The sequence below is a fragment of the Alligator mississippiensis genome, chromosome 3 (genome assembly GCF_030867095.1).
Source record: "Alligator mississippiensis isolate rAllMis1 chromosome 3, rAllMis1, whole genome shotgun sequence".
NCBI lineage: Eukaryota > Metazoa > Chordata > Crocodylia > Alligatoridae > Alligator > Alligator mississippiensis.
The window spans coordinates 132,739,441-132,755,183 of NC_081826.1; the positions used below are offsets into that span (position 1 = coordinate 132,739,441).

The following is a 15,743-nucleotide window of genomic DNA, read 5'->3' on the forward strand; positions in this document are numbered from 1 at the left end:
CATTGGTATTAATTCAACCAGGATTTCACCCATTATTCTGTGATGATGAGGACTTTGTGTGTATGCCAATACCACCCTGAGGTGTTTGTGACTATGTAACCCACTTACTCACTCACACTCTGCATGAGCCAAACCCAAAAATGAGGTAGTGAAGGGACCCCAAGAATTTCTGTCACGGATTATGGACCCTTAAAGGGACTGATTGAAGACTCCTGTTGACTTTAAAGGGCCTGAAATTTGGATCCAAGAATCAATACGAAGTGAAAGTGCATAGAGAGGAAGAGGAAGTAGCAGCATGAAAGCAGGCCATAAGGAGTGTCACGTGTACTTGAACAGGACGGGGACTTTGATTTGGCTATACATTTGATTTAGGCTGAATGCTTTAGACAGACTGGTTTATAGTCTATGCTGGTTGACATTCCAGTTAGCACTAATTCACCACTGAAGAACAGGCTCTCTCATAAAAATACTGTAGTACTACTCACTTCTGCCCAGGGTGGAAATACCAGTAAAATCCCCGTGTGGTTTTTTAGTGGTTCGGATTCCAGGTCCAGCTAGCTGCACAACATTCAGAGATGCATGAAAATTAGAGAAAGGGCTGAACTCAAACCCTGCATCCAAACATCCCAGGATTTGGGAACATTTAGCTTCAGATGCAACCTCTGTGGCTTGGGCCTATTTCTAATGAAGAAGAAAAATTAAGGCAAGGGGGAAAAGCAACCATATTTTTTCTAGAACTGCTGGCAACTCAACTCTTGCTCTTGTTTTTGTCCCAGAAGTGAACAAACATTCAGAAAGGTTTTTTTCTGTTACTAACTAGGACCCTGACTAACCAAAGCACATAAGCTAAAGCATGTATGTTAAACTATTGCTGCATATGAATTGCCTTAAGCACATGCTTAATTGCTTTGCTGAATACAGTTCTGGGTAGTAGATTCTCCTCCCTCAGGCCCATTCTGGAGACAAAAGGATTGTTTAGCTTGATGTTTTTAATAGATTATTTATTGGGCTTACTTCTTCTCCTGCCCGCTTGTGCTGTCTGCATTTTGTATTTTTTTAATGATTAGCAGTGCATCACAGTATGGCTGCTGTTTAAATATTTGCCTGCAAAAATGCAGTCTGTGCTTAAGAGAAGTGGTTTGGCACAAAGTGGACATTCTCAAACATCCCTTTACCAGATGGATCACTTTATTCAATTAACAAAACCCCAAGAAGTTGGTGAACCAAATGGAATGCTCTTAAATGCATGGCATTGTTTACGAGATTTCTTATCTGTACATCTTGTAGCAGTTTACAAGAAGATATCAATGAACTCTCTAAAATATTTAAACAACAACAGAAAAGCAGTAACTATATTCTGCAAGAGCCTGATGGAAAAATGTGCTAAAGTATTTCTATAAATCAAATGTAGCAGCTTGGCATTTGCTCCAAGGCACTAAATTTAGTAAATTAGGACCAGATGATTTTAAAATAGAAACTTACATAACTTTCTAGTGTGATTTTTCTTGTCTTTTTTTCATTAATTTAACACAAGTTTGACTGTCTTCATGAAGTTACTTTGGCTACTACGACAATGCGGTTTGGTATTTAAGCAGCATGTTTTTGTGATATATCCAGCGCATGGATACTGATGGGACATTTTAAAAATAAAAACAAGGAGGAAAGGTTTTCAAAAGCAAGGAGAGGATGGAGGCACCCTCACCCACCAGCCCCTAACTTTCAATGGGAGTTAGGGCCTTAACTTCCTTTGTGTCTTTCAAAATCTTCCTCATTATTTTAAATGGTAGTGGTCTCTGCCCATCATACTTCTTCTACCCTCCTTTCCTTTTTCATCTTGCTTCCCACAGTTTTCAAGGCACTTCTCCCTTCGTCTCTCCAAACTTTTCTATATGGCTTTCCTCCCAACCCTCTGGTCACCACTGACCAAAATAAGCCTTGCCTATTTGCTCCTACTTAGATACAGAGACCAACGATTAGTCAAAGTTGACAGCTCCAGAGCAGCCCCAAATGGCTCAGACAGAGCCCAAAGGACACCATTTTCAAGCTCTCCCGAGATGCAACCTGTGCAGGACTCTGCTCTGAACCAGCTGCCAAGCTATCTGCTCTGCCTAATTTCTGTTCTAGGGTGTGCCCAAGCAGAAATGACTGGGTAGGGTTTATTTTGCTGGTGGCATATGGAAAAAGGCTATATAGAAAGCCACTACACAAAGTCATGTCTCCTGATTTATCTTTCTTTTTGTGTTTAGCTTAAGATGGGTGGAATCACACCCTCACATTGCATGTTCCCCTCCCATTGCTGTGGGTCTGCACTGGAAGAACAAACTATGTCTGACAGGAATAATATCATGGCAACCCTGTCAGTACACAGATGTTCCACTCTGTCACCTAGCTTCAGTTCAAGCCTTGCAACTCTGCTCCTACAAATGTTCCACTAACCCATGGCTGGCCTTAACCCAATAGATGGTCAGAATGCCAGGAAGTGACACTGGTGAAGGGATTAATATGAATCCCTAATAACAACACATGGTCTGGAAAAGGAAAAATGCAAAAACAAACAAACAAACAAAAACAACAAACCTGATGTATGGTGTTTCTTTGTACAAATACTACCTCTGAGTTATCCACTATTGTGGTTCAGTGGTAGTATCCATGTCTGCCAGGTGGGAGACCTGGGTTTGATTCCTGGACATGCACAGAACTACAGCCATTCAAGCATGAATGACTGGTGCCTCCCGTGGCTGTGGGGGGGAGCACCATAGCAGTAAGTGGGGATGCCCACAGCTGCTGGTGGCCTTGTTGGTGGTGACTACCTGCAGAAGCTGATGGTGGCCAATCGGGGGGGGGCATGTGCCCCCCTTATGTGGTGCCTATGCATCTAGGTACTGAACACTTGGACTCAGCTTGGCCTTTGGATTCTGTCCCAATCATCTAAAGGGGGGATGGAAGGCCTGGGCAACCTATACTCCTGCTTAGGCATGTATATTGAAGGTCTGGATGACCTCTCATGCATATACCATGATCTAGAAGGATCAACGGTTGCCTACTACCTCTGCATTAACTTCATGTGCCTATCACTATGGTATCTAGAGGTTAATGCTCCCCCCACACCACCATGGTATGTTACTGTCCAGGGGCTTTGACAGTGTCAAACATATTGTCCTGCACTTGCAAATGTATTTTTCCTCAAAGCCACTTAACTGTCACAGGCTCCCTTCTTAATGCTTTGATGCAGGGATTCTTCACCAGTTCTGCACCCTTTTGTGGTTCCTTCATTTTCTAATATAGTAAACTGAACAGAACACATTCTCAGTGAGAGACTGTGGGTAGCCAGGATCTTTAGCAGAGATGGGCCAATACTGGTTCTGCTTCCACCCAGACACACAAAGTGTGGATTTGAATCCCGGTTTCAACTCTAGGTCTGAAGTACTTCTCAGAGTCTGAAGTTCAGAAACAAATGTGATTGATCTGCATCACGAGTCAGTTCGGAGCGGCACTGAGAAACAAAGAGTTCAGTGAACGGTTGCTGCCTGCAAGTTTCTGTTTGCAAGCTCACTGCAAGGTGCTAGATCAGCAGTTCAGGGCTTGCATCCCAACTTGCAAGAGGGCAAAAATATAGGCTTGCTACATTTTAGTAAGAGACAAGCTTTCCTCAGTTTTCTCTCCTCAGAGACACTCTGTTAAGTAGAGTAAAAAGCCACCCTAAGCCTTTGTTGGCAAGGACGGCATATATGGTAAATCTAATATACGGGGTATCCCAAAAGTCAGAAGCTATAGTAATATGAGGTATAAGGTAAAAATTAATTATTGATAGTCCAACAGCCTAAATCGTATCTGGCTTCAGACTTTTGGGACAGGGTGATGCATTCTTCTCTGCTGTTAGTGGCATAATTCAACTTGAATTGAAGTCATTAGGAGTCTTCCTATGGACTTCAAAAAGTACTTAGCTGAGGATAACAAAGAGGAAAGTAGCCATCTTCTTATTTGAAGTCATCCATCCAACTTGCCCTCAAACAAAATAATCCCTTGACATTTAACAAACTGCAACTCACCGTAAAAATTTTATGGAAATTTTGTGAAAAAAACCCAATTGTGCTCGTAAAAATGTTCCTTTGGAACAAAACAAAATGTTTGACTTTTGGAAATTTTCTGTTTGACTCAACCCCAAAGTGGTTTACACACTTCACATTTAAGCTGTAAGCCCTGTTAAGAGGGTGATATGCCTTTCAACTGTTTTAAGAGGCCAGAAAGGGATGATGAGGTATGAAAGTAGATCATACCATTCTGGGGGTTCAAATTACAATGACAAGAAAGGAGGAAGAGCTAGAAAACTGAAAGATAAGCCGGACTTGATGATCTGTTGAGGTCCCTTCTTACCCTAGCATCTATGAATCTATGAATTTATACATCCCAGGTCCCATTCATGCACAGCTGTTTTCAGAGATCGATACATCAAACTGTAAAATGCTTAAAACTATAAATTTGCCTCTTACTGACTGCAGGCATCAGTGGGTATTGCAGAGGAATGAATCTGAGCAGGTGCATGGAGAGGGGCTGGGGAATTCAGACAGGTATGGACTGCAATGGCAAACTGGCAGACAGGGCAGAGCTGCAATACCTGGTTAAGGGCTGAGAGCTGCAGAACAAGGTGCTCGGAAAGGGGGAGGAGACCAGCAGCTCACGGTAAGAGATGCAGATGAGCATGAAATAAGCTAATGAAATCAGAGTAACTTATCTGCAATTTTCTTTCAATGTTTTATTTCCTAAACAGCAAAGTTTTCAACATGGAGAAAAGACAACCTTTCTATTTCCATTTACCATCCTCTCCCACCACATCCTATCTATGTATAAACTTGACCACATGTATACAAACTTCCTGCCACGGACTTGTCAAGGTCCACAGAAAATAAAAAACTTACTGTAATGAGCCTCCTGACATCTGTCTCACAGCAGCAGGACAACCCTCCTACACACTGAAAACACCAAATTGATTTTATCCTTGAATGCTCATTCAAAAGCATCTTGCAAATTCCCAAACAAGCACAATATTGCTATGGCAGGCTGGCTGGACTCCAATGAAAAATCACTCACTCTCAACCTTTGGTCTCTTTTAAACAATTTTATTATCTGGGGAGGAAAGGATAACATACTGCAGATGACCTACAAGTTAAAAGTTGAGAGGGGGCAAAACTGCAAACCTTGGATCTTCACAGACTCTGTGGAAGTTCAGATCAGGATCTGAGCTTTCTGATATTCCAAATTAGTTCTGTATTAAGCTAAAAATCTGACAATGCCAAAAACTTTGAGGAAGTTCAGAGTCCAACACAAGTCAGATTTGAAATTTGGAGCCCTTTCTAATTAAAGCTGTTCTGCTGATCAAACACACATTTCCTCTTGAGCAACATCAAGCTATATTTATTGTCCACTAGCATGAGTTAACATGATCATGCCCGAAAGCTCACTAAGAAGTTTTTCCAACTACTCAGTTTAATAAAAGATATCACATCTACCCAATGAACCTTGCCTTAGCAAGAACAAGAAAGTCTTCTAGTCTCTTGCATACATATTATCTGTTATTTCTCAGGTTCTCAAGGAGAAGAATAGTTCCTTGCTTTTGGCACTTGTAGGTTGAATGGCATGCAATCCACACTTCTAGAGGCAAGCTTTTTTTTAATCTGTGTATTAAGACTATACTGCCAGAGGGAAAATAAAGGCAAGCATTCTACATGAGCAGCTGTGAAGCTGCTTTGTTTGTATCAGAAATGAATGAGTCTTTTAAAGAATCTGTGGAAGCAATAGGCTTGTGCATGCTGCATTCTTGCATTCCAGCCCTTCTCCAGTCCTCCCCACATATCTCAGATTCCTCCTGCCCTCTTAACAACACCGATTTGTGGGAAGGCGGGAACTGGAAAGCCAGTCAGTCTCAACAGCACAGATATTTTGAAGGGCAAGAATTGCCTACAGTGGCACCAGTTTCTTCATCTCTCCCACCCAGCAGCAGCATTATGTCAAAATGTTAATTGGGGCATTTGCCCTTGTCTTAACTTCCCATGTGTGCATGTCAATAGAGGACACTTTCCAAAGATCTGCTCCAAAGAGCTGTGGTTATGACATTTTTAAAAATGAATTTCTGCTGCTTCTTCTTTGAAAACTATTACTGATTCATGCATACAATTTGGCCAGAGTAGAGTGCTGGTGCCACTCTACTCTGCTTTAAACCTGCATGTAGTAGTGCTGCAAAGCATTGTAATTGCAGCCTGGGGTACAGTTGCTGAGAAATGGAGATGTCATGCTGTGGGTTCAAAAGTGTGACTTCAAGCGTGACTTCTGTCTGCTGTACAGGTTTGTCTAGGGGATCAAATTCCACCCATTTGGGCATGCATCTCAGAATGAAACAATCCTACCCACCACACACTACCTCCACTGAGGCCCAAATCCAGCATTTTTATGCCTATCTGTAAGCTGTGGGATCAAGCTTTATCATTGGAATTGTATTTTACCCACCAAAACACAGTTACACTATAGCCACACCCATAGTATCCAAATTACTTAGGCCAAAGTAAGGGATGCACCTATTTCTTTCTCCTGTATAATGCTGTCTGGAGGATAGTTAGGCTTTGAGAAGAAAACGGGTTGGGAGAATGGAACTAGTAACACCACAGCAAATATCAGTCAAAGGTATGTGTGTCCGTCTCTTTCTCTTCCTATGTTGTGACATGGAAAAAGCAGAAAAAGGATCAGAGAGGTTTAATATGCTTTTCTTCTGTAATCACTTTTTGGGGGAGGTTGTCTGTCTGCTATTCTCCCACTGGCTGTCACAGGGTTGTATTTCCCTGATTTGTTTCAGTGGGCCTTGCCCTGTTCCTGAACGACAGCTCCGTTTCACATCATTGTCCAGGGATGCTTGTTGTAAACTCTATAACTAGTCAACATTTCCTGGCTGTCATGTAGCCACTCTCTCTCTGACATCAGGCATTTCCTCCCCTGATCCTGCTTCCCAAATACCATATTTGGCATTCAGGGAGGGAATGCAAAGGCACTGTAGACACAGATGAAGTCATACAGCCTCCTCCTCATTCTCTGCTTTCTTGAGATCACAGTAATATCAAAATAAAGAATTTTCTTCATTACCCAAGTAATGACCAGCCCACACTGGTTTTCCCCTAAAGATTTTACTAGGGCTCTATAACTATAAATCCAGTCCACGCAGCTCAAGTTACCTCTGTATGCAGACCCTGATAAATCCAGAATTCAACTTCACCATAAGCATGGTCCACTGTATAATTTAGCTGATCAGCCAAGACAGGCTCAAAATATTCTGATACCCGAACTGTAATATGATAGTACAGAGTAAAAATATTGCAATCTAGAACATCATTAAGAAAGGCTAAATAGCTGGCCCAACCACAAGCATGCCCTTTATATTGATCTAATATTTGAGTAACATGTTAAGATTACAAGGTCATGTTTACAAATGCTTCTTTCAGGTTATATCTCATTCTTGACATTCACGTGCTGGGGAAACTTGATCATGTTGTCGGCTATGCTAAAAACATTGCATTAAGATGGAGCATTTCATACTTGGGGAAATTAAAATCCATCTCAAAGCTCAGAGAAAACCTGAGAAGGTAAATGAAGTAGGCTACAGAGAGGAGGAGAAAGGGAAGGCAAGTCTGAAAATAAGCAATAAGACATGTTTTGCTTTAATGAGGGAAGCAGTGTGAGATTTTAAGATCTATTAACAGTAGTTATTGGCATCTTGAATTTTGCAGTTTATTTGACACCTCAAAATTGCATTCCTACTTAACTCATGCCATCAGAGAGATAAATTCCTTCCTTGAATGTTTTTTGCCCTTGACAAAACTTTACATTAAAACATCTGTAGGGAACAGGTAAAAAGATTGCATATTAACACTGGACATTTAAATAAATCAGAACACATATACGTTAAAGTGCAGAAAGGTGGTAGAGCTTTTTTGTATGAGTTTAGTTTCCCTGTAAAGTACTTTGAAGATGAGAAATGTGAGTTACAAGATAATTATTTCTAACGTGATAAAAAAATAAGTCATATACTAAAGACTTAGGCTTAAGACAAGTCAGAAGCATAACTGTCTATCTGGAGTATTTATCTGGTCCCCATTATTGTAATATCCAGGTGCCTCATAGCCTTTCCTGTACATAGTTTCACAACACCCACATGAGAAAGGGAGACTTATTATCCCACCATTGTTTATGGGAAAACTGAGTTTCAGAAAGACTAAGGACATGATTAAACTGCAGTGGCAGAGACCTCTGCCAAGCTGTTAATGGAATTAGCCCTGTGATGCTATTTTTGTCCACCCCAAAAAAGTGAGGTGGTGAAAGGGCCACGCCAGCACCATATTCAAGGCCTGTGTTTCTGATGTGCTCAATAGCAGTGGAGCTTGGGTCATCCTCTGGGATGTTCTTACTGTCTCATTTCCAGATCAGGAGGAGACAGATAGAGTTTTTTTTCTCTCAGCAGTGTTGCTGAACGCTCAGGGTTCCTCTGTGTCAGCAGTTCTTCATGTTTTTAGACTCAAGGAACCCCTCAGAAAATGCCAACCCTTGGCTTTCACTCATTTTTTGACTACAGAAAAATAATAGAGCCATTCTTCTGTTGCAAAGAACTCGGAAAGATGTCAGCAGATCAGAATAGTTTTTACATTTGAGACCTCTGGGTTTATCTTGTGAATTGTGTGTGCATAGTTGCACACACAACAGTGCTAATACTATGGAGCACCCTGAAAATAATCTCATGGCACCTTAGGTTGCCACAGCACCCTGGTTGATAATCACTATTCTGTGATTATCACACCCTAAGCCATGGGTGTCAAACTCACCCTGCGTCCCAGACTGGATTCTCACCAGGGGATTCCTTGTGGGCTGGATCCAGATAAAGCAGCAGCAGAGTGAGCGAGGCTGTAAGCCTGAAAGCCTTAAATGAAAAAAAATCCAGAAACCTACAGGCCTAGCAGAAGTCCAAGCCACAGCAATGTTAACTGTCAGCCTGCTGTACTATGAGCCCAGTTATAAGGGAAATATAGCAAGGTTCTGCATGCCACTACTAGGGAATACAACAGAGCCTCACTAGTCATCACAGAAACAGAGGCACCGTTGTGGATTATTATTTCTGCAGCTGTGCTCATGTTTTGTTTGTGGCAATCACTTGATTCAAGGATGATCTCTACCATGGCTCATTGATGGGTCTTGAGGTGACTTAAGGGTCCAGTCCTTGAGCCACAGATCTATCTGCAGAAGGTACAGGTCATTCCACAGGGAAGAGCAGGCTAGGGTTCCTCTCCTTTTCCTACCCCCACTCTCTCTTCTCTGCTTCGAAGAAAAGGTGCTTTACCTTGAAATGGGCTCCTGCTTGGTTAAGGTTGCAGTGCCATTGAAGTCAGTTGGCAGCCAGCTCCTCCCAACTCTTGATGTCAGCATCTGTTTTCTTGAGGTATGCCTTCAATGTGTGCTTATAGCATTTCCTCTGGCCACCGTGAGATCCCAGGCCATTACTAAGCTGGGAGTAGAGCACTTGTTTTGGAAGTTAAGAGTCAGGTATCCACACATAATGTCCAGTCTAGCCAAGTTGGTTCTTGTGGATCATTGATTCAATGTTGGTAGCATTGGCTTCAGCAACAATGCTGGTGTTGGTATGGCAATCTTGCCATTTGATGCAGAGAATTTTATGGAGGCATCATTGGTGATACCTCTCCAGACTCATGAGATGGCAATGGTAGGTTATTTGTATTTCACATCCATAGAGGAGGGTGGGGATGATGACTGCATTGTAGACCTGGATCTTGGTTCCTTTCTGTGGATGACAATGAATAAAGACACACCAAAGCAGTTTCCCAAAGGAGGCTTACACATTGGATCCTGTGCTGGGTCTCTTCAATGTTCACTCTCTGAGAGAGGTGGCTTCTGAGGTTGGGGAAATGCTCAACTACCTCCAGAGTCTTTCCTTTGATGGTAATTTGGGGAGGGGATCACATTCGTGTCCCAGGGTAGGCGATATAGAGCACCTTGGTCTTTTCAATGTTGAGAGAGGCCCAGAGTGAAAATGACGCAGATTGAGAAGCCTTCCATCCATTTGGTTTTCAGTGTCAATTCTGGAAGGTAGGTGGCCCTTAGCGAGATCCAGGATGACTGTCAAAAAATGGAGAACAGAGTTGAGGCAATGACACATCCTTGCTTGACCCCAGTTCAGATGACAAGTGGTGCTATATCCAATCTGCTGCACAGAATGGTTGAAGTCATCTGGTCATGGAGAAGCCTCAAGGCCTTGATGTACGTTTCAGGGCATCCAAATCTGGCCAGTACTTTCTACCAGGCTTCATGACTGATAAAATCAAAGGCCTTAGTAAAATCAATGAAAGCCATATACAGGCCCTGATGTTGTTCCTGACACTTTTCTTACATGCTTACTATGCAGTAAATCTTGCTACTCACGAGTAAATTTGCTACCTGCAAATGCAAGTAGCAAATTTACTTTTATTAGTAATGGCACAGTAGCACTCATGTAAAGGCCTGACTGGAAGCAAATCTGCTCCCAATCAGCCATCCACTAGGAGGTGGGAGATGGCTCCCTGCTGCCAGGAGTTGCCTGCTGCCAGAGAGGGCTCTGCCACTGGAGCTTGGGCAAGGACTATGTCCCCCTGCCCCAGCAGAAACGAGCTCCAAGCCCTCCCCACTCCAAGATTGCAATCAGGGAGCAGGGGTGGGGGTATCCTTATGTCCCGGTGCCAGCTCCACAGTTGCGGGGCCAGTGCTGGAAGATCCTTACATTGCAGGGCTCCAGGAAGTTGAAGCAGTTTGCTGCCACTGGCAGCAAAGCTGTTCCTGCTTCCCTGCATGTGTAGATGCCTGCCCGGGACTGTTTACTCATGAGCAAACTGATCCTGGATCAAATGCATGTGTAAGCGCACCCTGTGTGTTGTAATTCTAGGATGCAGGAGAATACTAGAACTGTCCTATGTTATATTTCAGTGGTTTTATAATTTCCTAAGACTACAGAACCCTTTCCTATCACTTCTTTTGCTGCAGAACCCCTACCCCTATCCTGAAGAATGACATGGAACCAGGTGACCTGGCCCAGCAATGGCAATGCATTGCCTCCCAGCCCACTTAGCCATTACCTCCAATCTCTTTGCAGAACCCCTGATGACAGGGGTCCCTGAGCAGGTCCTCAAGGAATCCATTTCTAAGCACTTGGAGGAGAAGAAAGCAATCAGGAGCAGTCAGCATTGATTCACCAAGGGCAAGTCATGCCTGATCAACCTGATTGCCTTCTATGATGAGATGACTGGTTCTGTGAATGTGGGGACGCAGTGAATGTGATATATGTTGATTTTAGCAAGACTTTGATACAGTCTCCCACAACATTCTTGCAAGCAAGCTGGAGAACTATGGGTTGGATGAATGGACTACAAGGTGAATAGAAAGCTGGCTGGATCATCAGGCTCAATGGGTAGTGACCAATGGCTCAATGTCTAGTTGGCAGCCAGTATCAAGTGGAATGCTGCAGAGGTTGGTTCTGGGGCCAATGTTGCTCACTCTCTTCGTTAACAATCTAGAAGATGGGATGGATTGCACCCTAAGTGAGTTCGCGGATGACACCAAGCTGGGGGGAGTAGTAGATATGCTGGAGGTTAGAGCTAAGATTCAGAGTGACCTAAGCAAATTGGAGGACTGGACCAAAAGAAATCTCATGAGGTTCAACGAGGACAAGTACAAAGTCTCGCACTTAGGACAGAAGATTCCCATGTACCTCTACTGGCTTGGGACCAACTGGCTAAGTAGCAGCTCTGCAGAAAAGGACCTAGGGGTTATAGTGGACAGTAAGCTGGATATGAGTCAACAGTGTGTTCTTGGGTTGTCAAGAAGGCTAACAGCATACTGTGCTACATTAGTAGGATTGTTGCAGCAGCTCAAAGGAAGTAATTATTCCCCTCTATTTGGCACTGGTGAGGCCACATCTGGAGTAGTGTCCAGTTTTGGGTCCCCTACTATAGAAAGTATGTGGACAAGTTGGAGACAGTCCAGTGGAGGGCAGTAAAAATGGTCAGGGGGCTGAGGCTCGTGACTTCTGAGGAGAGGCTGAGGGGACTGGACTTATTTAGTCTGCAGAAGAGAAGATAGAGTGGGATTTGATAGCAGCCTTTAACTACCTGCAGGGTGGTTCCAAAGACGATGAACCTAGACAAAGTGGCGGATCTGGCCTGCTGCTGGACTCTATTTCCCAGATGTCCCTGCCCACAGGACTGGGGCCAGTTTCCATGGAGACCCCAGCAGCAGCCATTCTGTGATAGCATGGAGCCAGGGTTTCTGTGGCGATTGGCCCCAGCAGCAGCGGGCAGGGCACGCGGCAGGGCGGGGAGCTGCTCCTAGGGCAGTCTGGGATCTTGCAGCTGTGACAGCATGGTCCACAGCCAGGGCAGAGTCATGATCTACAACCTGCATACTCTGGGCAGGGGCATGCAGGCAGCAGATTGCAGTTCTTCCCCAGCTCCAGACCATGCTGTCATTGCTGCAAGGAGCCGGGCCAGAGATCCGTTGCCCGCACGCCCCTGCCGAGAGCATGCAGGCTGCGGATCACGGCTCTGCCCTGGCTTTGGACCACACTGTCACCACTGCAAGATCCCAGCCTGGCCCCAGAGCAGCTCCCTGCCCTGCTTCATGCCCCCGCTACCACTGCTGGGGCCAGTCTCCATGGACTAGATGACCCCTGAGGTCCCTTCCAACACTAATTTTCTATGACTATGATTCTATGACCTATAGTGGAACAATAGGCTCCATGGAAGACAGCTTGAACACCACTGTTATACTTCATATAAGTCATGAAGTCTGAGTAATATGAGGGCTCTCTAGTGGACTAATCACATGAGAATTAGTACAGTTCTAGTGCACTGTGAAACAGTTGTCTTTAATATTTGATGATAGACTCTAGTTCTTTTTTTTTTTTCCTTAGATCTCTAGAAGCAATCTGAGTTTAAATCCATCTGTGACCTAGAAATTCTGGCCAAGGTTCAAGTTGGCCAAAAAATAAGCAGATGATCTAATTTTCTGGAGTCTGTTCCACTCAAAGCTTGATAGTGCTTGGACTGCATTCATCAAAGCAGAATTAGAAGGTTCAGTTACAACGGGCACATCTACACGTGGTGATTTAAGGCACATTAGCCATTTTTAAGGCACATTAAGGGCATGGGGTCTACATGTGTGCATCCTTAATGCACCGTAACGATAATTTTAGGCTAATCATGTCTAAATTTAATACCTGCATAAAGCAATTACCAAATGTAGGTGTGATTACTTAGGGTTTTAGTCAAAGCCCAAGAAACAGGCACCCTGTGACTCCCTGCAAGGGAAGGGAGCAGTGCAGCATAGGCAGGGCCTTTGCTAGCAGCTCTCCCATACCTTTCCTTCCAGGCAGGTTTGCTGGCCAGGCCATGCAGCCCTGCAGGGACAGGATGCTTCACTGCCCACCCAGGATTCAGGCACCCTTAGAAGCCTCCACTGGGCTCCCACCCAGAATAGCAGGTGGGTTGGGACTGTGTCTGCCCCCAGCACCTGGCATGGCTTTCCCTGCTCCACCCACCTCTATCCTGGGCAAGCACCTGGCCTCTGTGCGGACACTGTGGGTGGGAGAGGTGGTGTCAACTTGCGGGGGCTCTGCGTGGCACAGCTTGAGTGCAACATGGGCAGAGGCTCAGCCTTGGATAAGGCAGGCCAAGGAGAGAGCTGAGCCTCTACCCACATTGCACCCAGCCTACACAGGCTGAGCTGTGCAGAGCCCCCAGGGACTGACACTGCCTTTTCCACCCAGTGTCCAGCATGGAGGTTAGGCATTTGCCTGAGATGGAGGTGGGTGAAGCAGCAAAAGCTGTACCAGGTACTGGGGGGCAGATGCAGTCCCAGCCCATCTGCTGTCCTGGGCAGGAGCCCCAGCACAGGCTTCTAAGGGTACCTGAATCCCGGGCAGGGAGTGAGGAGTCCTGCCCCTGCAGGGCTGCATTGCCCGGCCAGCAAACCTGCCTTGAGGGAGAGGAACTAGCAAAGGCTCTGCCCACTTCCCCTGCAGGGAGTCATAGTGTGGCCTGTCCCTTGTGCTTTGCCAGAAGCCCTCATGCCTCCTAGGCCCTCTGCTGACTTACCGCACACCAACAGAGACTGCTGCTACCAGAAGCACTGCTCCAGTTCCAGTGTCTGTGCCTTGCAGAACAGCACCCACCGTGTTTTCTTGGTGGTGCCTGGTGGCAGCGTGGGGCCCATGGGCTCAGCTTTGGCCTGCTGCCCTCCGATCCTGGGGAGGCAGGAACATGGGGAGGGGGTTGGAGCCACGGCTGGGGCTAGGCGTGGACCAACCACTTCCGGGGGGACTGGAGGCTCCCACTTGGCAAGTGCTGGGCTACACCACCCAGCTACACTGCCACGGGCTTCCGGGGGCTGTCCAGAGTGCTGACCAGGGCAGGTTGCCCAGCGAGCCACATTAAGGTGCCTTAAGGCCTCCACGTGTAAACATGTGCCTAAATTGCCTTAGGATAAAGCGCATTAAATTTAAGCCCACGTAAATTCATGTGTAGACACACCCAATGAATACTAAATTACTACACATTTGCTTTCCTTTCTCTTTCCTATCAGTAGGTTAATCACAGGTAAATACTGCATTTTTTAAATCATACTAATCATACTACTATCCCAGGTTAAACTGGGTATGTAGATCATTAAAGCCTACTTGTGCCCTGGTGTCTAATCAGTATGGAATCAACATGCCTTTCCCATGCGAAGTGAATATTTAGCATTTTGATTCAAGAGATAACAATGGGAACATTAACAGACCATTTCACTAAGTAGAAAGGCAGGAGTGAAAAAAATGGTGTTTAATAAAAGAAGCCCTCCTCAAATGAATTAGTACGGCAAAAGGATTACAGAGGATGCAAACAGGCAAAAATACGTGGTACAAATTTAACATGAAAAACTAATTTATACCACTTCTAGTATGTATCTGGTATAATGCCTAAATATCAGAAATTATGCAAGAGGCAGGGATTTCTTAAGGCAATATCTTTTATTGAACCAACTATGTGGTTAGGATAAAGTTGGACAAGATTTCTAATTTAACATTCTTCCTCATATCATATCTGAATATTCCTCATGCTGTTTCATATCTGGATATCATAGGGCACTTACTGTTGTTGGTAAAGTGCTTTGCATATTTGACTATTACAGCAATTATCACCACCATAATCTTGGGCTGGTCCAGAGCACATACTTAGAGCACTGTAATGCCTGGTCACTGTCAGAGCAAGTATTTGCCCAGCTGGTTTCAAACGGACAGTCAGAGCACTGTGAACCTTGAGAGGAACAAAAAGACAACAGCAACCAAAAGAGATATCAGCAGGGGTGAGGAGTAAAAAGCGGACTGGAGACAGAAAACCTTTTGTCCCCGCATTCATTTCATGTGGAGATTGTGAGGTGAATGGCTTTGAAATGAAACTGGGTTATGAAGGAGTTGCTAGGTCACAGGAAGCAGGACTGCCTGACCTCACTTTGTGGACTGGTTTTTTTTTTTTAAAAATGGAATTAATCTTAAAAGATTTCCTCTTTTCTCTTCTCTCTCTCCACTCCCCCACACACTCTGTGGAGGTGGAAAATCATGTCTAGTTTAGTGATTTGGGCTTGGCGGGGTGAGGAGAAGGGTAGTGTTTCTGGAGTTGGGAAAAGAGGAG

General features: G+C 44.6%; 1 protein-coding gene across 1 annotated transcript in view; it reads left to right on the forward strand.

Moving 5' to 3' along the window:
• The window catches only part of NEDD9 (neural precursor cell expressed, developmentally down-regulated 9), a 108,070-nt gene that overhangs the window by 45,908 nt on the left and 46,419 nt on the right, over positions 1 to 15,743 (forward strand). The window lies entirely within an intron of this gene.